Source organism: Candoia aspera, chromosome 3 (genome assembly GCF_035149785.1).
Source record: "Candoia aspera isolate rCanAsp1 chromosome 3, rCanAsp1.hap2, whole genome shotgun sequence".
NCBI classification, from domain to species: domain Eukaryota; kingdom Metazoa; phylum Chordata; class Lepidosauria; order Squamata; family Boidae; genus Candoia; species Candoia aspera.
Window position 1 is genome coordinate 128,665,757 of NC_086155.1, and position 21,697 is coordinate 128,687,453.

Sequence of the window (21,697 nt, forward strand, 5' to 3'; positions counted from 1 at the left end):
TACTCTCACCCTACCTATTCAACTTGTACACAGAACACATCATGCGACAAGCTGGGCTTGAAGAATCCAAGGCTGGAGTTAAAATCTCTGGAAGAAACATTAACAATCTCAGATATGCAGATGATACCACTTTGATGGCTGAAAGTGAAGAGGAACTGAGGAGCCTTATGATGAAGGTGAAAGAAGAAAGTGCAAAAGCTGGTTTGCAGCTAAACCTCAAAAAAACCAAGATTATGGCAACCAGCTTGATTGATAACTGGCAAATAGAGGGAGAAAATGTAGAAGCAGTGAAAGACTTTGTATTCCTAGGTGCAAAGATTACTGCAGATGCTGACTGCAGTCAGGAAATCAGAAGACGCTTAATCCTTGGGAGAAGAGCAATGACAAATCTCGATAAAATAGTTAAGAGCAGAGACATCACACTGACAACAAAGGCCCGCATAGTTAAAGCAATGGTGTTCCCTGTAGTAACATATGGCTGCGAGAGCTGGACCATAAGGAAGGCTGAGCAAAGGAAGATCGATGCTTTTGAACTGTGGTGTTGGAGGAAAATTCTGAGAGTGCCTTGGACTGCAAGAAGATCCAACCAGTCCATCCTCCAGGAAATAAAGCCAGACTGCTCACTTGAGGGAATGATATTAAAGGCAAAACTGAAATACTTTGGCCACATAATGAGAAGACAGGACACCCTGGAGAAGATGCTGATGCTAGGGAGAGTGGAAGGCAAAAGGAAGAGGGGCCGACCAAGGGCAAGATGGATGGATGATATTCTAGAGGTGACGGACTTGTCCCTGGGGGAGCTGGGGGTGTTGACGACCGACAGGAAGCTCTGGCGTGGGCTGGTCCATGAAGTCACGAAGAGTTGGAAGCGACTAAACGAATAAACAACAGTGTAATCACTATAATCCTTCTAGCACTTTTACAGACTCATCATGTGTCACTTGCCCTCCTCTCCCCCCAGTCTTTCTTAGAAGTGTCTAATTGTTAAGGCATTAAAAACCAAAGCATATCAAATATTCTACAAAAACTCTGATTCATTTTTACTTTAGTTTCTTTTCCTTTTGCAATGCTCTTGTTATGCTTTAATCTTTGGGTTGCACTATCTGTGACACACCTCAGCTGACTTTGTAAAACAGATTATCGTCCCCAGAGAACATAAATTAGTTGTGCGGCATACGGCAAGTGAAAGTGAGAAACATAAAACTTTAATAATTACACCAAAATATTTTTAATGAACAGCTGTTATTTAATATGTTCAGGTCTAAACTGACAAGAGAAGCAGTCTTTAGCTTTACTTTGGTAGCTGTAAGAGCCCCCACCCCAGTGTCATATTGCTGATCTTCCTTTTCCTTTTTTTTTATTTTATAAAGTATAAAATACATAGAAGAAAAGTCTTTAGATTTGTCTTCAGCTGATTAAAAAATGGGCTGAAAATGTGGGCCCTACACAGGACTAGCTTATCCATTAGGCACAATAGGCAGTGTGCCTAGGGCCCAGGAAAATGTTTTAATTCTTTCTTTAAAAAAATAATCAAAAATAATAAAAATGAAGTAGAAGTTACTTATTTTCATGGTTTGCCTTTTGGCCTTAAAAACATACACAATAGAATACCAATACAGAGGATACAAATAAACTATACATACAATTCAAATCTTTATCACCTGCACAGGACTACCCAGTGCCCAGGAAACCACACAGCTGTATATTAATCATGTTTTCAAACTTCATGGATTAGCTAAGAAAATAGTGACTGATAGAGGGACACAGTTCACTGCTTGATTTTGGAAAGCCCTTCTCGAAAACCTGGACAAGCACCAGCATTTATCTTTCTGCGTATCACCTGAAATCAGATGGGGAAACAGAATGAGCAAACATGGTGTTAGAGCAGTGACTCCGCTGCTATGTAAATTTTCAACAAAATAATTGGGCCAACCTCCTAGCAATGGCTGAATTTGCATATAATAACACTCAGCACTCTTCTATCAGGATGTCACCATTCTTGGCCAATTACGGTTTTCATCCTCGCTGGTTTCCTTTAGCAACACCTGCATCCTTTGTACTAGCTGCCAATCACTTCACCAAGGAACTCCAGTCCATTCATCAAGTCCTTCAGATTCAGTTGGAAAAAGCAAAAGAGGCAAGGCTCCAGGGCCAGGTCAAGCACTGAGACTGGGGATGAAGTCAGGACTCTTGTAGGGTGGTTGTCTCCAACAACCCATGCTGCTGGCTCTCCCCCTTTTATTTGATTTTTCCCATGCCATTTCCCAGCAGAGCCCAATCAGGCTGCTTTTTCCCTGGTGTGTTTTTCAGCCCTTTGTTCCCAAGTGCTCATAGACAGTGGTGAATTCCACCCCAGATAGTTGTCAATGGGCAACTTGTCTCCTTTGATTTTTGTGCCCTTCTCTTTCCCCACTCTTTACAGTAATGGCTCTTCTAACAGCTCTTCTTCCTCCTCCCCCTCTGAAGCAGCCTCAATCCTCACAACTTTGCTCTATGCAGATGTAGTTCCATTAAGGACCACATGCTTAGTGCGGTTGGTCAGCCATCTGTGAATCGATCTGGTAGTGATACTGTCTATCCCACATTGTTCTATCTTACCAAGAAGTAGGCTGTGGTCTACTTTATCAAATGCCTTACTGAAATTTAAGTATACTAAATCCACAGCATTTCCTTGGTCCACTAATTTAGTCACTTTATCAAAGAAGGCAGTAAGTTTTGTTTGGCATGACCCGTTCTTAACAAACCCATGTTGACTTCTACTAATCACCAGGAGGCCAAAAATGGTGCAGCCCCTGATTATAAAAGTTCTCCCTCTCCTCGCTAAGGAATTTTTGGCATCCTTGAGGAGGGGTAGATATGTTGTTTTGAGTGGAGGGTCATCTTGGACTTTTAATATCTGTGTGGCCCCCATCCTGCTGGCATTCCAGGAAGACTTAAAGCCCTAGCTGTCCTCCCAGGTCTTGGGTTAGAGTGGTTGGAGCCTCTACCAGATTTTATGCAGATGTGGTTAGCTGAATTTGCCCCCCCCCTCCTCCTCCTCCTCCTCCTCCTCCTCCTCCTTCTATTATTGTAATGCATTTTTATTCTGTTTGGTTTTGTTTTATACACCTCAGAGTTGGTTTAGAGTTGGGTGGTGCCTAAATTGAATAAATTACACTACATTACATTAGGTTACTTTATATTACATTTGAAATTTGTGACAGGGCCTTGCTTTCCAAAAGTACGCCTAGCCAACAGAAAGAAAAGTCAGGATAAAAGTCAAGACAAAAACTGCATTTGATTGACTTTAATTTCAGTTTAACTGGATAACCAAACATAGTTAATAGGATCACTTCCCATGTCCTTAAATCTGCTTGATGTCAACTTTTAGAGGAGCCATGGGAGCAGCACCTAAAGCTTTCATGGACCAAAGGTGGCCTCAGAGGCTTAATCTGTCCTCTTCTGCACTGGACAGAAAATGCCAAAAATGCCTTCTTCTGAGAAAAAAATAGAAATAATGAAATAATGAAAGACAAGATGCTGTCCTTTCAAGGCATCATAAATCAGCTGCAACCACCTAATGCATTACAATAATAGAAGGATCTTTCTCACTGTGCCACATGGGGCTACTGATCCTATTGTAATGAAGAACACCCAGGTTTGTGTTCTCGTTTGAACAAACATCAGAGCAGAACAGATTTCTCCTGATGTGTGCATACAGAGTAAGGACAGATAGACTAGTCTGCTTCTAGTCCATATTCATTCTGAATGTCTTAATTCATAAGTCTATTCTTGTCATGAGTAATGATGGCGAGCAGGAGGGGGCCTCTATCCAGGGGGGGAAAACACATGCATAGTACTGAGGAATTAAGCAGCCATTCAAAGAGACACAGATCAGACCCACCTTTCTTCAGTTTGTTAGGATTCTGTCTTATGTAGCAGTAATAAACACTAGAGACCTACTCCTCGACTCAGCGTGATTCCTGACTGTTAGGACAATTCTAACTTGTTTCTGGATTGATTTTTATTAAAAATCACTATGAGGGTGTTTATTACTTTATGTAAATATCTATCTGAATATTTTTGGCAACAACAAAAAATACTTTCAATGAAATATTTTAAATAAAACTTTTCTAAAATTTCATTGTTTTTTTTTTTAAGGTAATAACAATTACAAACCTAACAAATACATTTCATTCCATTTCAACTTAAGTAAGATATATACCTGAAAAAACATTAGGCTAACCTGTAAAAATTAAAAGGGGGGGGGAAACATTTATTCTATAGTTCATATTTTTAAATGGATTCATGGACCTCTTATTTTTAGCTGAGAATTTCACTGTAAAATGTAGGGAACTGTGAATGCAAAGGATAAATATAATCAATTCTCACATTAAGAGGTACTGATCATGTTCAGATGTGAATTCATAGAGATCAATATCTCAAGAATTTCATAAGGCCTGACATCCCAAAACTGTTAGTTATTTCCTGAATCTTCCTGTGACCTGCTATTTCCTCATAAAACATACTAGTTACTCTTAAAGACAAACAGAATCTAGGTCAAAGACTTTGCATTATCAGATGTTTTGAGCTGGAAAATGGGCTTTTTGCCCTACATATTCTTTTTAAAATGGACCTTTCACTTTGACTTCCCTCACATAGCTACAAAGTCTGCTTATATTTTTACTGTGGGAGAGATTAGATCCTTCAAAAAGAAACTCTTTCCTCTTATCCTTATCACTCTGTTGCCACTGAAAATACAAGTCACTTTGATTACTTGATCCAAGCTGTCTTTATCAGATAGAAAGAGGATTTCTTATTGGCTTTGGAAAACAGTCCAATTACAGGCGTTAAATGGTAGGAAGGGGGAAAAAAGCAATGCCATTGAAATGCTAAGCTTGCCGGCTCAGAAGTACAGACCACTGAGTCAGAGGGACTTATTCTGAGTAAGCATGTGTAGTGTTACCACCCAAAATGAACAAAAGTCTGTGTTCATTAGTGGGGGCAGAAAAGTATATAACACTGGCTGAGATTTAAAAAGAAGCAGAGTTACAAATCAGCCTGGGCAGAAGGAACTCAACTGCCTTCAAGGCCAGTTGCTAAAATAGCACTGGACAAAGCCATGTGCCTTCTTGGAGGGTAGGTGTAGGGCTGTACGATGTGGATGGAGGGTGTTCCTGAGAAGCAACTCTTTTAAAGAGTTCCAAACAGGTGCTGTAGTTTTGTTCCCATGCTTTTGGAAGAACTTTTCTGGAATCAAATGTAAAGCAGGGCCCAGCCCTAGAAGTTTGTCTGGCAAGGTCTTTTTGCAGTGGGCTTCCCCCTAGTCATCACCTTTGATGTTCTATAATCAAACCCTAGAGAGAACTTTTAGTTTGTATTTAATTTGTTCCTTGTATAAATATTACATTGCAATTTCACAGACGTTCCAAAAAGACCCAGGCTGCTCATGACCCTAGGACAGGCGGGAGTAGGGGTATTCAAAGAACATGGTCAAAAAAGTCAAGATGGTGGCCATGATGTTACAATCAAAGCACCACCTGTTTTTTATGTACTTCTGCCATCTTGACTTTTTTGACCATACCCTGCAGATATCCCTGGATGGAAGAAATCATAGCATACATGAGAAATCACATCAAATACAAAGCAAAAGAGTACCTGTGTGTAGTTTTCTTGTCCATCTTTTCCCTCTATTTCTGATAAACAATACATAACTTCTGAGCAGCATATATGTTGTTAATTATATTGATGAAACTATTCAAAATAAACATACTGTACCATTATTTTATCCAAAGTTGTTATCTCCCAGTTTTCATTAAGAAGCATTTATGAAGAGTGTTGAAAGCAAAATCTCTGAGAAAACCTGACTGTATTTTTTTCAATTTTTAATTTTCAATGACAGTGCTTGAAAAAAATGGTGGGGGCAGAAAGGGCAAAGTTATGTTCCACATGTTTAATTTTTGAATATTAGAATATTTCTAATTAATTTGGAGAGGTTCTTAAGCAGGATGAGGCAGCGAGGGCAAGCTACTAGTTCTCTTTGTCCTCCTCAAAAGCCACCCCTATTAATATAGGCAGGTCATTTTCTTTCAATATGTAATCATATTACACAGCCACTTACACCATTCTATATACTGTAACTATATTTTCCAGTCTCAGACATTTTGTATTAATCATATAATACCAATCTGAAAATTGTAGATGAATACAATTCATTCTGGAATTTACAAGGAGAGAAATTCACATGCATTCCTGTTAGACACATTTGCAGATGATTAGATTCTTGTTAATATTATGGGTTAATAAGGGTTCATAATACTGTACTCTGCCTTAATAAAGCATAGTTTATAATACTAGGTAATCTTGTTATATTGGGAGTAGAGCAAAAACTTGTTCTGGATGAGGTCCTACTACTTGATAAGGAACAATTCCACCCTGTAACACATGAAACTCTTCAAATGTTTTAGACTACAACTCCTACCTATCTTTTTATCTTTTCTCTAAGAGTATTACAATTTCTTCCTGAACACATCTGGAGAGCACTAGAGTGCATTTCCTTTGGAACCAGCATTAATGCTTGTCTATAATTGTGGCATCTTTATCAAGGTAGACTTTTCATTAGAGATATGCAATTCAGTTCAATTGATAATTTAGTGATTTATTGAGGAATTCAATTTAACTTTATTCAGCTCCTTGCCCCAACCATCTTCTTGGTTTGGACATTTCCTTTTGGGAATACTTAGAAATCTACACATGACCTAGACCTAGACCTACAGTACATCTCTTTGATTTCACTGGGTGGAAATGTTAAGAAACAGACCTATATAAGGAGGAGATAAAGTAATACCAAATTATGGCTGATGACATTCAGGAGGTTTCTGCCAAGTACCTTTTAGAAGAAGAGAGGAACAATATTTGTAGTACTTTATTGCAGAATTAGATGGAATTTACAGGCAGTGATGGTCCTTCAGACAAGGTCAAGTCAAACAAGTTTCATATAACCTTTTAAGAGGTTTTGTGCAAGAATTCCAGGAAAGGATACATTTATCCCCCTGGCTGGTTTATTTTTGTTTTTTGTGGACAACCATTGAAAATAAAAGTGGCCTTACCTTTCCTAGGAAATCTGCAATGATTCAGAAATGTAAATACATACAGCAAGCAACTATGGGGGGGGGGGGAAAGTGGCCAAGGCAGAATGTATGAACAAGCAGCATTTCTCAATATTATCTAAAGCTAAACCCCAAAGAGAACTGAACATTTACAGAAACCTATAACATATTATTTGAACTGAAAAAAACACTGTGATTATAGAATTATAGTGAAACCATTGACTGTGATTAAAAGCTGGGGCTGTTAGTCACTCCCTTTTCCACAGATATCCCTACTCCATGAAACCCCCCAAGATTATTTTTAAGCCTCCTAGAAATTGAGCTATCAAAGGTAGCATCATTTCTTGCTTTTCAGGGGAAAACCACTAAAATGAACAACTTATATACATTTAGTACATTAAAGAAAGGCCAAGTATCCTAGAAACTGCTTTATCAACTGTAGCCCTTTGATAAATTGAAGGAGGAGGAAGAGAAGGTGGAGCCCCTACAATACTTGCATTGCCTCTTTGTGGAATCTCTTGCTAAACAAAGCTTATCAGGCCGATTCACTGTGGTTGAGGACTTTATTTTCACTGATTTATAATTCATCTTTGCAGGATAAATGCATATGTTATGTTAGCATAAGTTAAAGTTGCTTATGTTGACTGTTGATATATTCGGTATGCAATAATTTTATGCAATGATTCTTTACTATAATACAGTTGCCTAAGGCTGGCAGATTAAAAAGTAATATATATATATATATCAGGAAAATGGGCAACAAATAAATGGATAGGTACAGAAAAAACAATTCTTCCTAAGATAAGAAAGTTGGTGCACAATGAAAGCAATTAGCTTGACCAAGGTTATTCTGTCTGTTGGCTCAGGAGCACACGAAACAAAAAATTAGACTTCTTACTTGTGCAAAAGATCAAATCCACTTGAACTGCTCTTTGTCCCTGAAACCAGCTTAGCTGATTCAGCTACGTCCTGATGAATCACCACGCTAAATCAAACCAATCTCACCCAATGTCCTATCTTTGGCAGTTTCCAGTGCTGGCTACCTCAAAGAATGAAAACAGTTCAAGGATAACTTTCCCTCTGGGCCTTTTTAACCTGCATTAGGAAGCTCTTTTCATATCCCAAACTTTAAGGATTTATATCCCTTTCATTTTTTTTTTTTTTCATTTTCCTTAACCTTTTTATGGATAAATTTAGAGAATGGGCTTCAATTCACATAAGTATGTAGTTTCTTCTTTAAATATTTAAAACTTTTTGAATCTGCAAAAAATAATTATTATATATTGAGATAAGCAGGTATCCTTATTACAATTCATTTGTTGTATTATATAATACTAGTACAAATGGGAAGAGAACTGGAAACTTAAAGGACAGCTGAGATTTCTCTGGCTATAACAGAGATGGACAACCTGTAGCCCCAGGATCTCTTGCAGCCTCTGGAGTCTCATTTGGACACCATTACTGAAGAATCTTAAGAGTCCCTTGGACTTCAAGGAGGTCAAATCAGTCAATCCTACAGGAAATCAACCCTGACTGTTCATTGGAAGGACAGATACTGAAGCTGAAGCTCAAATACTTTGGCCACCTAATGCAAGGAGAGGACTCACTGGAAAAGACCCTCATGCTGGGAAAGACTGAAGGCAAAAGGAGAAGGGGATGGCAGAGGATGAGATGGTTAGATGCACCAATGCAATGAACATGAATTTGAGTAAACTCTGCGAGACAATGGAGGACAGGAAGGCCTGGTGTGCTATGGTCTGTGGGGTCATGAAAAGTTGGACACAATGACTGAACAACAACACCTCATAAAACTATAATGCAAGTCTACAATGAGTTTAACAGCTTTAAATATACACTCCTCACAAACTTTGCCCACAATCAAAGAAATCTCACTACGCATCATTGTTCCACCAATTGTGACCTCTGTGCTCTCAGAAATGGTAAATGAAGTTCTTGGATGCTATAGCAATGCAGTTTTATTTCTGAACTTTAAATCCATGAATATATTGGGAAGTATTCCCACATAAATATGTATAGGATCATGTGGCCACACCTTCTAATCAAATGTATGTTTATTGGATTTGTGAGTTGTCCATACCAAAGTTCTCAAGGCAACTCACTAAAAGAAGTGAGAATAGACAAAAATTGAGAAGCAAAATGACAAATTATAAATATAGTGTAAATACTCAAATGACAGAATAAATAGCTTACATTTTTTCAGGACAAGACAGGAACAAAACTAAGTGAAGATCAGGGACTATAAAACAATTGTAACTTTCAATGTTTATTTGTTAAGAGAAGTCAGAAAGAATTAAAGAGGGATATGGTTTGTGCTCTTCCTGACAGTTATTTTGTTATGGTTGTTCTGAAGCAATGGGAAGAAATAAAACAGCGCAAGAGCTGTTCTAAACTTTTAGCAGTATCGTATGGCAGACTGGCAGAAATCCTTCAGTGCCTTCCACTTCACACTTTTTGTTCATCTCCCACCACATCACCTTTGACCTCTTCCCAACATTAATATTTTTGATGGTAATACAATCAGTTTTAAGGCAGTGGCAGAGGGAAAGGAATATTTCAACAATAATTGAAACAATAACCTCAGAGGTAGGAAACAAAGCTATTCTGTAGAATATATAAGATATAGTTCCTACAACTTAAGTCCTAATAACTAACTTGGAAATAACTCTCATTGAATTTATTGAAATTTTCTTCTGAGTAGACACATATTGGATTGCATTAAGTGACTGGTAGCCCTTGAAGACAATTTGGAAGCTGCAACTGGTCCAGAATGCAGCAGCACATATGCTTTTGGGTGCCCCATGGTTCACCCCAGTCACATCACTACTACATGAGCTGCACTGGGTCCCAGTTGTTTTCCAGATACAATTCAACGTGCTAGTTGTCACCTTTAAAGCCCTACATGGCAGAGAGCCAGGTTATTTCTGGGACTGCCTCTCCCTGAGGGTATCTGCCCATTCTGCTTGGGTGGGTAGGGTGGGTACACTCTAGATCCCCTCTCTTAAATGTTGTCACCTGAAGGGACCTTGGATGTATATCTTCTTGGTGGTCCCCCCAGGCCTTTGGAATAGACTCCCACCTGGGATCTGAGGGATCCCTACCCTTTTAGCCTTCCGGAAGGCTGTGAAGACCTGGCATTGGGTTAGGATATGGGTTTAGCTGGGAGGCTGTTGGTCTGGCACCTGGGGGAAGGGTGGTTTTGGTTTTATCCTTGTTTAATTGCTTGTTGTGCACCACCTAGAACCATTGTGAGATATATGTTCTTTTCATAGGTAGGTACGCAGGCAGGCAGGCAGGCAGGCAGGCAAATAGATAAATAGATAAATAGATAATAGAACAGTTACAAACTGATGCTACACAGTTTATTGGGTAAAAAACATATAGAACTATTTGCAGTTTCCAACAGAGTCCATTTATATTCTGTCACTGCTGTCTTGGAATTATAACCATTTGAATTAATATATTCTGGATAAGTCAGATGGTGCACTTCAAACAGAATTCATCAACTGGAGTTAGAATTGTGGATTTAGAAAATGAATTCTATGAGAAACATTTTTTATCCTTTTTGTAAAGTTCATAAAATTGTTTTGTTTGAGTAGACCAAAAGATTGTTTAATTTCGTATTCTCTCAAGTTAGACTTGAATATGATGCTTATGAAGTTTATAATCATATCTTATAACATGTAGGAGAGCAGTTTCCTTACATGCAAAATGCCCAAGTTTTAATCCCCAATGTCTATAGCTTTGGAAAATGGAAAGCAGCCCTGCTTGAAAACCTAAAAAGATATGCCAATCAAAGTAGACAATGTTATATAGTAGTCTGTTTTGGAGATAATAATTAGGGGAAATTGAGAAATAAATGAATTTGAGAAATAAAAGTAGAACTTGTGTGAAGCTGTAGTTACCACTATCCATATCTCTTAGGACTGATCCACACTTCTTGCTTGTCCTAGCATGAAGATGAACCACCTACCATTCTGGAAGTATAGGAATGGAGAACATCATACTTAGCCTGCCTCTAGGCTGCTGGGATGGTGATCTCCACCCAGGATTTTTTTTTTCCCTACATCAAAATAATGCTTTTCCAGCTCCACTGGCACAACCAGGGCAGCCCAGTCCACCATCTGCAGTTCATCCCAACTCACACAAATGCCTCTCTTTCAAAGGGTTGGTGTGTGACATTATGGTTGCACCCTGCACCAGTCCCCAGTCTCTACTTTGGTGGCTATTTCATACTGGGCTATTTGACTGACTGCTATGAAAGGCTGGACTTTTGTTTTTGGGATGTTGTAAGGAGGTTGTGGTTGATGAAGTCTTCTGAGAAGATAAGTTGGATCAAGAAGGTTGAACTTCTGCCACCCAGCATGCAATACCTAAAATTGGTTCTGTTCTGTGTAGTCTGGATGTAGGAGACAGAACATGGAATGAATGCATAAAATCAACTTTCATTCCAAAACAGCTAGAGTTAAGAGGCCACCACTATCTCCAAAATCTTTTTTCAAAGAAAATAAGGTAAAGGATTGAAAGGAAGTAGTCCCAGTTTTGAGAGTGAGCAGCTCATTACTGCTTCTATAAGGATAGGATGAACCATTTTTTAAAGAGTGATACCATAATAGGCATGTTGATGCCCTAATAGTCAACTTAAATATCCAGACAATTGATGGTAAATAGGAAAAAATGTGCAAATTTCTAATTGAATATGATCTAGGGGAAAATAGTTTTATTAGATAACATGTATGTATGGATGGAATGAGAGAGTACAGAAATTACTATGGATAATTTCCAGTTTAGTTTGTACCCAGCACACTTAATTAAGTTAATCCTACATCAGAGCAAGCACATGTGCTATTCGATACAGCTAGCAAAGTTATAGATGGATGTTTATTTATTTAACATCAGACTCATAAAAAACCAGTTAACTGGCAAAATGGCAGGCAAAAATAGGGAGTAAGACATGAACAACAGCAGGCAACAGGCAACCACCCGAAGTCCCCCAATGGGAGGAGATGTGCGGGGACAAATTTAATAAATAAATAAATAAAACAATTTACATTACAGTATCTATATATCTCTATATATCAAACATAGGCAGAACTTTCCAGAACCACTAGAACCAATACAGCATGGATAGTCCCAAATGGAATAGCCTTTGGTTATTCTAGCTAGAACTCTTTTAAATTCCTAATGGCAGAATAGAGATGGAAAGTAGGACACCAAGACACCTCTATTCTCTACCATGAAGGAAATAATCTGATGGATCTGGATGATATATCCAAGAATTTGGAGACCGGGTAATGAGGAGAATGGGATCTATTTGATGAGCATCTGCTTAGAAAAAGATCTGCTTGTTTCATATAATGGTTTACACATACGTCTATTCATATACGCACATGGCAAATAAATTAATATAATTTAAAAAAAACATAATTGTGTGTAAGACTGTGTTTCTGCCCAAGCGGTGAGGTCAATTCCTTCTTGTTGGAAATTGCCCTCCCGCAAGTGTGGTGCTGAGCTGAACATGGACTAACCAATGTCAGGTTTGGGCAACAAGCCGATTGGTCAATTCTTGTCACAACCAATGAATCAACAGCCATATACAGTCTTGAACAATGCTAGGGCATCCCTCCAGAAGTGATGCGAGTTGGCCTCACTGGACCACCATGACAAGTGGGCAAGGGCTACCAGTTCAAGAGCAGAACTGGCTAAAGAAGCTAGCTCAAACATCAAGATTACACATTGCCACACTGAACATTGGCACCTTGACTGAACACAGCTGTGAGCTTGCAGAAATGCTAAAGCAGTACAAGGTAGATATTGCGTATGTACAAGAGACATGTTGGAAAGGCCAAAAGTATTGTGACATCAGTGAAGAATATAAACTAATCAACCACAGTGTGTCCAAATGGTGTGGCTATTATAGCAGATGCTGATCTGTGCAGGCATGTTGCTGAGATCAACTGACACTCCAATTGCCTCATGTCAACCATCATTGATGCTGCTGCTCATTGATTAAATGTTTTCTCATCCTATGCCCCACAAACTGGATGTGATGAAGCTGAGAAAGAACAGTTTTGGAAGGAACTACAAGACTGTGTCTCTGCATGTCCACAAAAAGACTTGCTGCTTCTCTGCAGTGACCTAAACAGATATGTCAGACATGTGCAGGAAGGCTACAATTGCCATGGTGGCAGTGGATATGGTATACAAAATGATGATGGACAGCAATTCCTGGACTTTTCCAAAGCAAATGACCTCATCATCACCAAAATGTTTTTCAAAAAAATATGTCAGCCATTTGGTTACCTATACCTATGACCACATTAGCCAGATTTACTTTGTGTAACAATGAGACTTTCCTACCATTACAGACATAAAGGTCATTCCATCTGATTGCCTTGCCCTGCAACAGAAGGTGCTCATGAAGATCAGGAAGCATGAAAAGAGTGGCAGCAGTACAATGGGTCCAGAGAAAATCAAGTGGTGGAAGTTACAAGACCACAAGGTGGCCATCATTAACTTCATCCAATCATCACAGGCTTGATTGATGTCCTCGTGGATGACTGTCCACAAGTCCATGACCACTACTGTGAGAATAACTCTAGGCACTATGAGGCCAGTGCAGCAGAAAGTACAAGAATATAAGGTGGCCTACAAGAACTGGTATGTGCATAAGACCAATGAAAACTGATAAAAGAATGTTATTGAAAAAAGAGCAGCAAAGAAAGTTGTCACAGATGCCAAAGCCAATCACTTACCAGGACTTATGAACAACTGGACACAAAGGCAGGCAAGAAAAACATCTATTGACTAGCAAAAATGCATGCCAAGATGGCAAAAGACATTGGACACTACATGTACATTAAGTGTAAAAATGGATGGCAACTGCAGAATAAGTTTAAAATACTGAAAAGCTGGCAGCAGCACTTTGATGAAATCTCTAATGTCAAATTTCCACACCTGCCAATTCCTGATGGCTTGCCTAATGTTGGCCCAGTCCTGTGCATTACACCTGAAATGCTTACCAAAGCTATCATCAGCATGAAGAATTTAAAGTACCTGGCCCGCACAATTTACCAACAGACGTCTGGAAGCTGAAATAACTTTTGCAGCACAGCAATTGACTGGCTGAAAAACTTCTTCAATGGTATTGTGGTCTCTGGCCATGTGCCTGCTCACTGGGCCACAAGTATTACAGTTCCCATCTTCAGGAATAAAGGTGACCCAGCAGACTACTCCAACTACTGACCAATCTGCCTCTTGTCACACACAATGAACATTTTTGAGCGGATCCTCAAACAGCACCTCCATAGTATCATTGAAATCAGTATCAACCAGTGTAGTTTTGTACCACTGACACCATGTTGTGGCTTGCATGCTCATGGAGATGCATAGAGAAAAGAAGAAATCATTACACCTGGCTTTCCTCAACCTAGAAAAAGCTTTTGACTGTGTTCTACATCAGCTGATAGGATATGCACTATGTGACCATGGTGTGTTGTAGCTTCTCATAAAATGGGTCCAGATATTCTATGTTAATACCGGCAGCCAAGTGAGATGCACTGCTGACCTTTCAGACAGATTTCCTGTGAAAGTTAGCATGCACCAAGGCTCAGCATTATCACCATTGCTATTGATTCTCAGCATGGATACCATCATGCGAGATCTGCATCATAGTGTCCCCTGGGCCTTCCTCTATGCCGATGACTTCTTGCTTGCAGCTACCACAAGGGAAGAACTGCAATGCTGTGTCCAGACATGGAATGAATATCTTTGCCAATTCAGTTTGCACCTCACTATCAAGAAGACTAAATATCCAGAGACCATCCCAAGCATCTCCACCATCCATGTCAATAGTGAAGATCTAGTAAAGATAAACTCCTTGAATTACTTAGGATACCATCTGTAAAGTGATGGAGCATTAATGGGGAAGTGCATGTGAGGGTGAATCCACATGGCTATAGTGGAAAGAGATTACTGGAGTGCTCTGCAATAGGTGCATGCCAATTCACTTAAAATCAAAAGTGCATAGAATGATAGTTCACTTAGTAGCACTGTATGGCATGGAGTGCTGGTCAACCATCAAAAGGACTGAATGCCCTTTACATGTCATGGAGATGTGTATGCTCCATTAGTCATTAGGCATCTCCCTTCTTGACCACATCAGCAACGATGATCACAGTCCAACAGCAGATGGGTGTTGCACCAATAACAGAGAAAATGTGGGGAAAACACCTACAGTGGTATGGCCACATTCTATGAGCAGCACCCCACACTGTCGCCTGCACTGCCTACTACTTTAACACTGTTGGCAAATGCCCACACAGAAAACCAAAGCAAAGGTGGCAGGACACAATTGATGCAGACATGAAGATCACCCAGTTGGACATGGTTGCTGTGTTCAATCATGTGAAATGGCATTCGTTGATCTGAAAAGTAGACCCTGCACCTGTGGGAAAATGCTAGGAAGAAGAAGCGGAAGAGTAGTTTTCTGCCCAGTTTGTTATACAGAAGTGAGAGATGGGTACATCAGAAGAAACTAACACTGAATGGATTGGGTACTTAAGCATGCGTAGTTGTGATGGGGGGGGGGGTTAGGTTCAGGTTCAGAGTCAGAAGATGAAGATGAAGATGAAGAAGGGCAGCCAGCTCCTAAAGTGGCCTTGGAGGATGAGCAGTCAACTCTGGGGTCACCGGATGAACAGCTGCCTGGGCAGACAGATGAGGCAGGAATAGCCAGTGATCAGCAGGGACAGCTGCTGCTGCTCAGGGAAGATGATGACTCAGAATTTGTTGGTATTTCCTTGTTTTTTGCAAGGAGCAAGCCATTAAGTTACTATGGTAACAAATCACTCTGGCAGGGTGAGAAGGTCAGACTTAAGTATCTTCAGGTTGGGGTGTGAAAATAATGACCATATAAGGAAATTGCCTGGAGGGGAACTTGCCTGGACTTGTTTCAGTTTCCTTTCTACCTGCCTTCCCTTCCAGTCCAGCTCAGTATGAGCTTGTAAATATGTTTTATGCTTTCTGTAAATACATTTATTTTTATAGAAATACCTGGTGTGTGTTTTTTTCTGATCTCTCAGGCCAAATGCTTCCAGCAAACTCTGACAGAATTGCCACCCACTCCCAGTGCAAGAGCAAGGAGAGCAGAATGAAGAGCCGAACAGAGGAAGTCAGCGAGGTTACTCGCAAGGAAACAGTCTTGCCCTCCTAAATGAGCCCCACTGGGGCTGCTCTTATTTAAGAAGAGCTATGAGCCCAAGACTGCTGTTGGAAACAACTGTTCATTAATTCTGACTCCCTGTGCCTTGCCTTTTGACTCTGAACCCGGACTGGCTGACAACCTTCCCAATGCTTTGGACTCCTGGATTTGCCTGACCATTCTTGTGCCTGCTCCCTGGACTTTGAACCCTTTATTTAGGCAAATCTGCTGGACTTGTGAGAACTTGGTTGCCTTTATGTGCATGTGTTTGCACATTACTTTTTGTTGCTGCTTGTTATAAGTAAAAGTTTGCAACTGCCTCTTGTGTATTTGTGTGTGCCTGGCCTGAGACAGGACAGCAGTAAAGCAAGACAAGATCGTTTTAAGATCAAATGTTAATAGGTGCTGAATGAATGTGGATTGAATACACAAATAAATGACCTGGGTGAAGGTGGGCCCTCTATTGGCAGGTCTATTTACACATATAAACAACACCTGCTGAATCCCAGCCTGGTGGAAGATGGCAATAATGGTTCCCATATATAAAAAAGGGAATAAAAAGGACCCTAGCAACTACAGGCACATCAGCTTAATAGATATTGTTGCTAAAAATTATGCTAGGTTCCTCTTGAGTAGAGTTGAAAGCTGGGTAACTGAAAAAGGTATCCTTGCGGTAGAACAAGCAGGTTTTAGACAAAGCCAATCTACCATTGATAATTGCTTTGTTTTGAACCACCTAATTGCCAAATATGCCTGTAAGAGGATACTCTTCTTTGCTGCCTTTATAGATCTTACTGCAGCATTTGACACTATAAATAAAGAAATACTATGGAGTAAACTGACTGCCCTCAAAATAGAACCCACACTGCTGGTATTGATTAAAGCTCTATATACAAGTACCTGTTAGAGAGTGTGGTTTGGGGTAAATGGAGCTATGACAAATAAGATCCATACATACAAAGGGGTAAGACAATGGTACATACTAGCACCACTATTATTTAATGTACACACCAATGACCTATTAGGAGTAATGAAGGATCCTATGGCAGATATGCCAAAAGTCCTAAATACATATTGTAGCACCTTGCTATATGCTGATGCTATGATATTATTATAATATCCTCAAGTAGGACTGCGTAGGCTGTTAAGAAGACTCAGCTCCTATTGTCAGGATAACATTCTAATAATTAATAAACCAAAGTAAAAAATTATGGTGTTTGGAAAACGACATCAGACATAGATGGTAACTGGATGGTGAATTAATAGAGCAAGTGAACACCTTTCCTTACCTAGGGGTAATTTTCTCCATGACTGGATCTTGGGTTTTTCATCATCTAAGATGCTCACTCAGAGCAAGGGCACATTTGAATCTACTGCTTAAATAATAATAATAATAAAAAAATCAGTTATCCAGGTTCCCTAGCCCCAATAATTAAAGTATATAAAGCCAAGTTTACTCCTATGCTCTTATATGGAGCAGAAGTTTGGGGCTTAAATTCCACTTCATTACTAGAACAAACACAATCCTAGCATTTGAGATGCATTCTGGGTGTAGATAAAAGGACTTCAGCTGCTGCAGTTAGAGCCAAACTGGGAATTTGTACAATTTACTCATTGGCTAAAATCAGAGTATATAACTATTGGTGTAATGAAATGGAGAGTGACAGACTTCTAAAATTGTGTCTATTAGAACAGATAAAATCCCAGTTACAGTCCTCTTGGATCACACAATTGACAAATTATATAAGGAGCTGTGGTCTCCCTGTCTCTTGTGCAACAAGTTAAAAAGAGAGCTGCACAAAGAGTCTTGGATATAGAAGCCCAAAAGGATATAGCCATCCTTAGTAAGGTTGGCAATTTGAAATAGTTGAGGTGATATAAACACACTTTTCAAACTGCCAACTATTTAAATACACAAATGCCAAAACACCTTAGGGAGTTATCTACCCAAGCTAGATTTGATCGGCTTGATACAATGGTTAGATACAGGAGATTTAACTGTATCCCTTATAACAAATGCACTTGTGTCTGCGGAGCACCTGAGACAGAGGATATAGCACATATATTATTTAACTGTAATTTGTAGAAGAAGGTGAGAGATTGGCATCTTGGTCCACACATTAAATGAACAACCCATTGGGAACCATCTATTAAAACAATATTTTTTACGTGTGGTCAGGATCCAAAAATAACATATAACACAATTCTGTAAAGTAAATCAATATGGTTGAGATCTGCATATGTGGGGTTGATTGGGGTAAACTGTAGGGGTGACACGGAAATATAATTTGTATTTTCACTCATATGTACAGTACTGTAAATTTATTCATTGTATTTTTATCTTTTCCCCACTGTTGTTTTTTTAATTAATTTCACATAGGGTTTTATTAATCTTTAGTGTTTTAATTGTTGTATTTTGAGATGGCCTAAGGGCTAATCAATAAACGTTGACTGATTGATTGACCTGGATGACAGAAGTACCTGTAGTGATTTGGTCATGTAGCAAAACATAAATGAAGATTAAATCACAAAACAAATACATGAAGGAAATGTGAATATATGATGAGAAAGTGGAAGATTGAGAAAGTCATGGTTGGATGGAGTTGATCAGGTCTTCAAAAACAGTCGATACTTTTTTTTAAAAAAGGCAATTAATGAAATGGTGTATGGATGTGGTAGAAACAAGAATGATTGTCATGATAGATATAGTATCATGGGAAATAATGAGTGATGTTAGTATTGTGAGCTGGGGGTTAAAAGTAAAATAAAAAGTGTCTCGATTTCATGAGGAACAAGGATGAAAAATTTGACCTTTAAAACATTTTGCATATGCATCAAAAGGAACAGGGAAGTGACAGCTTATCTATTGTAAAATTGGTGATGGGGCAAGGTAATGTGCCTAAAACAAAGGGGAAGTATACCTCCGGACCCTGAGCTGGAGGGAGGGGGATGAAAGATATGAATATATGGATGTCAAAGACAGTCATTAGGACAAGAATTTGTAGTCAATGGTGCATAAACTGCTGGCTGGCGCCGGCAGAGATATGTTTGCATTAGAATGAGACCCTGAAACAAGTAGGTGATAAGAGTTGCAGGAACATCCTGCTAACATATGAATATGACAATTAGGTCATAAAAATGTTTTTGAATAGATAGAAAGATTGTGAGCTGAGCCCTTGTATGAGGGGGAGGACAGCTAGGGTATAAAAGTCTTGTGTTAATTTTGTTCTTGGTTCCTTCTTGCATGGAGGGACCCGCCTTTGCAAACGCGTAAATAAACCCTTTTCTCTGAATCATCGAACCTTGTGGATTTGGAATTCTTTTGGGAGGTTTTCCCGCTGACAATTTGGCGAGCCAGCCAGGAGCCTGAGGTGGTGCCAGTCCGGAGGGGTTCCTGTAAAAGGGTAAGTGGCCACCGCTTCCCATTGTTGAAGCATCCCTGTTCGAGACCCCTCGGGACCGCCTGCCCAGGTTCCTACATAGAGCGACGATCCAGAGAAAAGAAGCGAAGCCCAGCTGGCGGAGCAGAAGACCAACCGGTTGGAGGGCCAACTGATTGAGGATCAGTTGAGCGTTGTCCAGTCGTAGGCTCTGACGAGAGCTGGAATAGGTGAGTTGTAAGGCTTGTGGGAGGACGTGACTGACCAAGGGATTTTTTAGTGTGGGTGGTTAAACAGTCGCAGTTCCTGCAGGTAGCCGTGAGAGTCCAGTGCCTCAGGTCGGCTGTAGTGCTCCATTGGGGATGGGTGTAGAAGGAGTCAGACTTTAAAAATAGTCAGCGTCTGCTGGGAGTCTGATAAGATCTTGCCGTGAAAGAGAGGGCTTAAAATTCGCATCCAGCGTGGGCTGGAGTCCTCGGGGCGAGATCAGTGAGAAAACAGTCAGTCATGGGGAAGGCACAGAGCAAACTACCTAGGAGACTGGAGGCTGGCAATGGAGGAGCATCCAGCAAGGGGCCAGATCCGGATGTGCCCCTAGGACAGGTTATAAACCAGTGGAATATGCCTTGGCTGAGGAAATATACAAAGGAATTGGAGAAATTAAGAATGATAAAGTTGTGCACAAAGCAGTGGCCACAATACCCTTTGGTCGATCCTGAACACCCGTATTTCTGGGACCCGAATGGGATGTCCGATGGGTATTGGATCACTCAGTTGAAAAAGTATGTGGAAGGACATGGTCTAACGGACCAGGTCCCCTATGTAGAAGTTTGGTACCATGTGTCATGGGAGGGCCCAGAGCCCCCTCCGGGCATTTTTGTAAGTAAAGAGGAAGATAGTAGTGATGATGATTGGGCTTTGAGATCACCGCCCACGGCCCCGAGGGACCCCGGTCCTCTGGTGCCACAACCTGCGCCCCTTTTGTACCCTCCCTTGCCGGCGCCTCTGGCACCCGCGGATCTCCCAGCCTACTCTACCAGAGCTGCGGAGAAAAAGAGGCAGGAAATGGAAAACCAAGAAGAAAGGTGTTGCCCTCTGCAGGAGGTACCAAATGGGTTAAATGGGGCAGGTCAACCCGTAACCCTCTTTGTGGCAGTACCAATCAAACCTGCTGAGCTGAGGGACTTGAAGAGAAGTCTTCCAAATTTCATGAGGACGCTCATGGGGTAGCAGAACAATTAGAACTTTTCTTGGGTCTGGCAGACTATACGTATCAGAATAAATAATGTTTATTTTGGGCCACTTGTTTACACCCGAGGAAAGATAATTGATTAGGAGGAGTGCAATGGCAGCTTGGGAAAGAAGAGGAGGAGCAGGTCTGCAAGGAGTGGCTGCGGATGTTAAATATCCAGCTGCGGATCCAGGTTGGGATATAAATGATCCCGTTCATAGGGGACACATGAGAGATTTGAAATCAATTATCATTGAAGGTATAAAGACTGCTATTGCCCAAGGGAAAAATTTAGCAAAAGCTTTTGAAGTAACCCAAGGAAAGGATGAATCTCCCGGAGACTTTTGTAACCGGATTAGGGAGAGTTTAACCAAATATTCTGGCATTGCCCCAGACTCGCCTGCCTTTGAGCAAATGCTGAAGGTTCAATTCGTAACCAAGGCTTGGCCGGATATTCAAAAGAAAATTCAGAAGACAGAGGGTTGGACTGATATTGGAGTCACCGAGTTATTAAGGGCAGCTCAACAAGTGTTTGTTAACCGTGACTCTGCAAAAAGCCATCAGAAAACCCAAATGATGATGGCTGCTGTTAGGGCTACTACAAAGAATGAGTTGGATAAAAGGGATCAAGAGAGAGGGAGGTCTCAGGAAGGTGGAAGGGGGCCAAGGTGGTTCGACGATGGGCATGATGACCAAGGGGCCAAAAGTGGTAATTGGGATAGGAGGCATGAATGAGGAGGAGGGTTTCAGCCTCGAGGACCCTGGTTTTTTTGTGGAA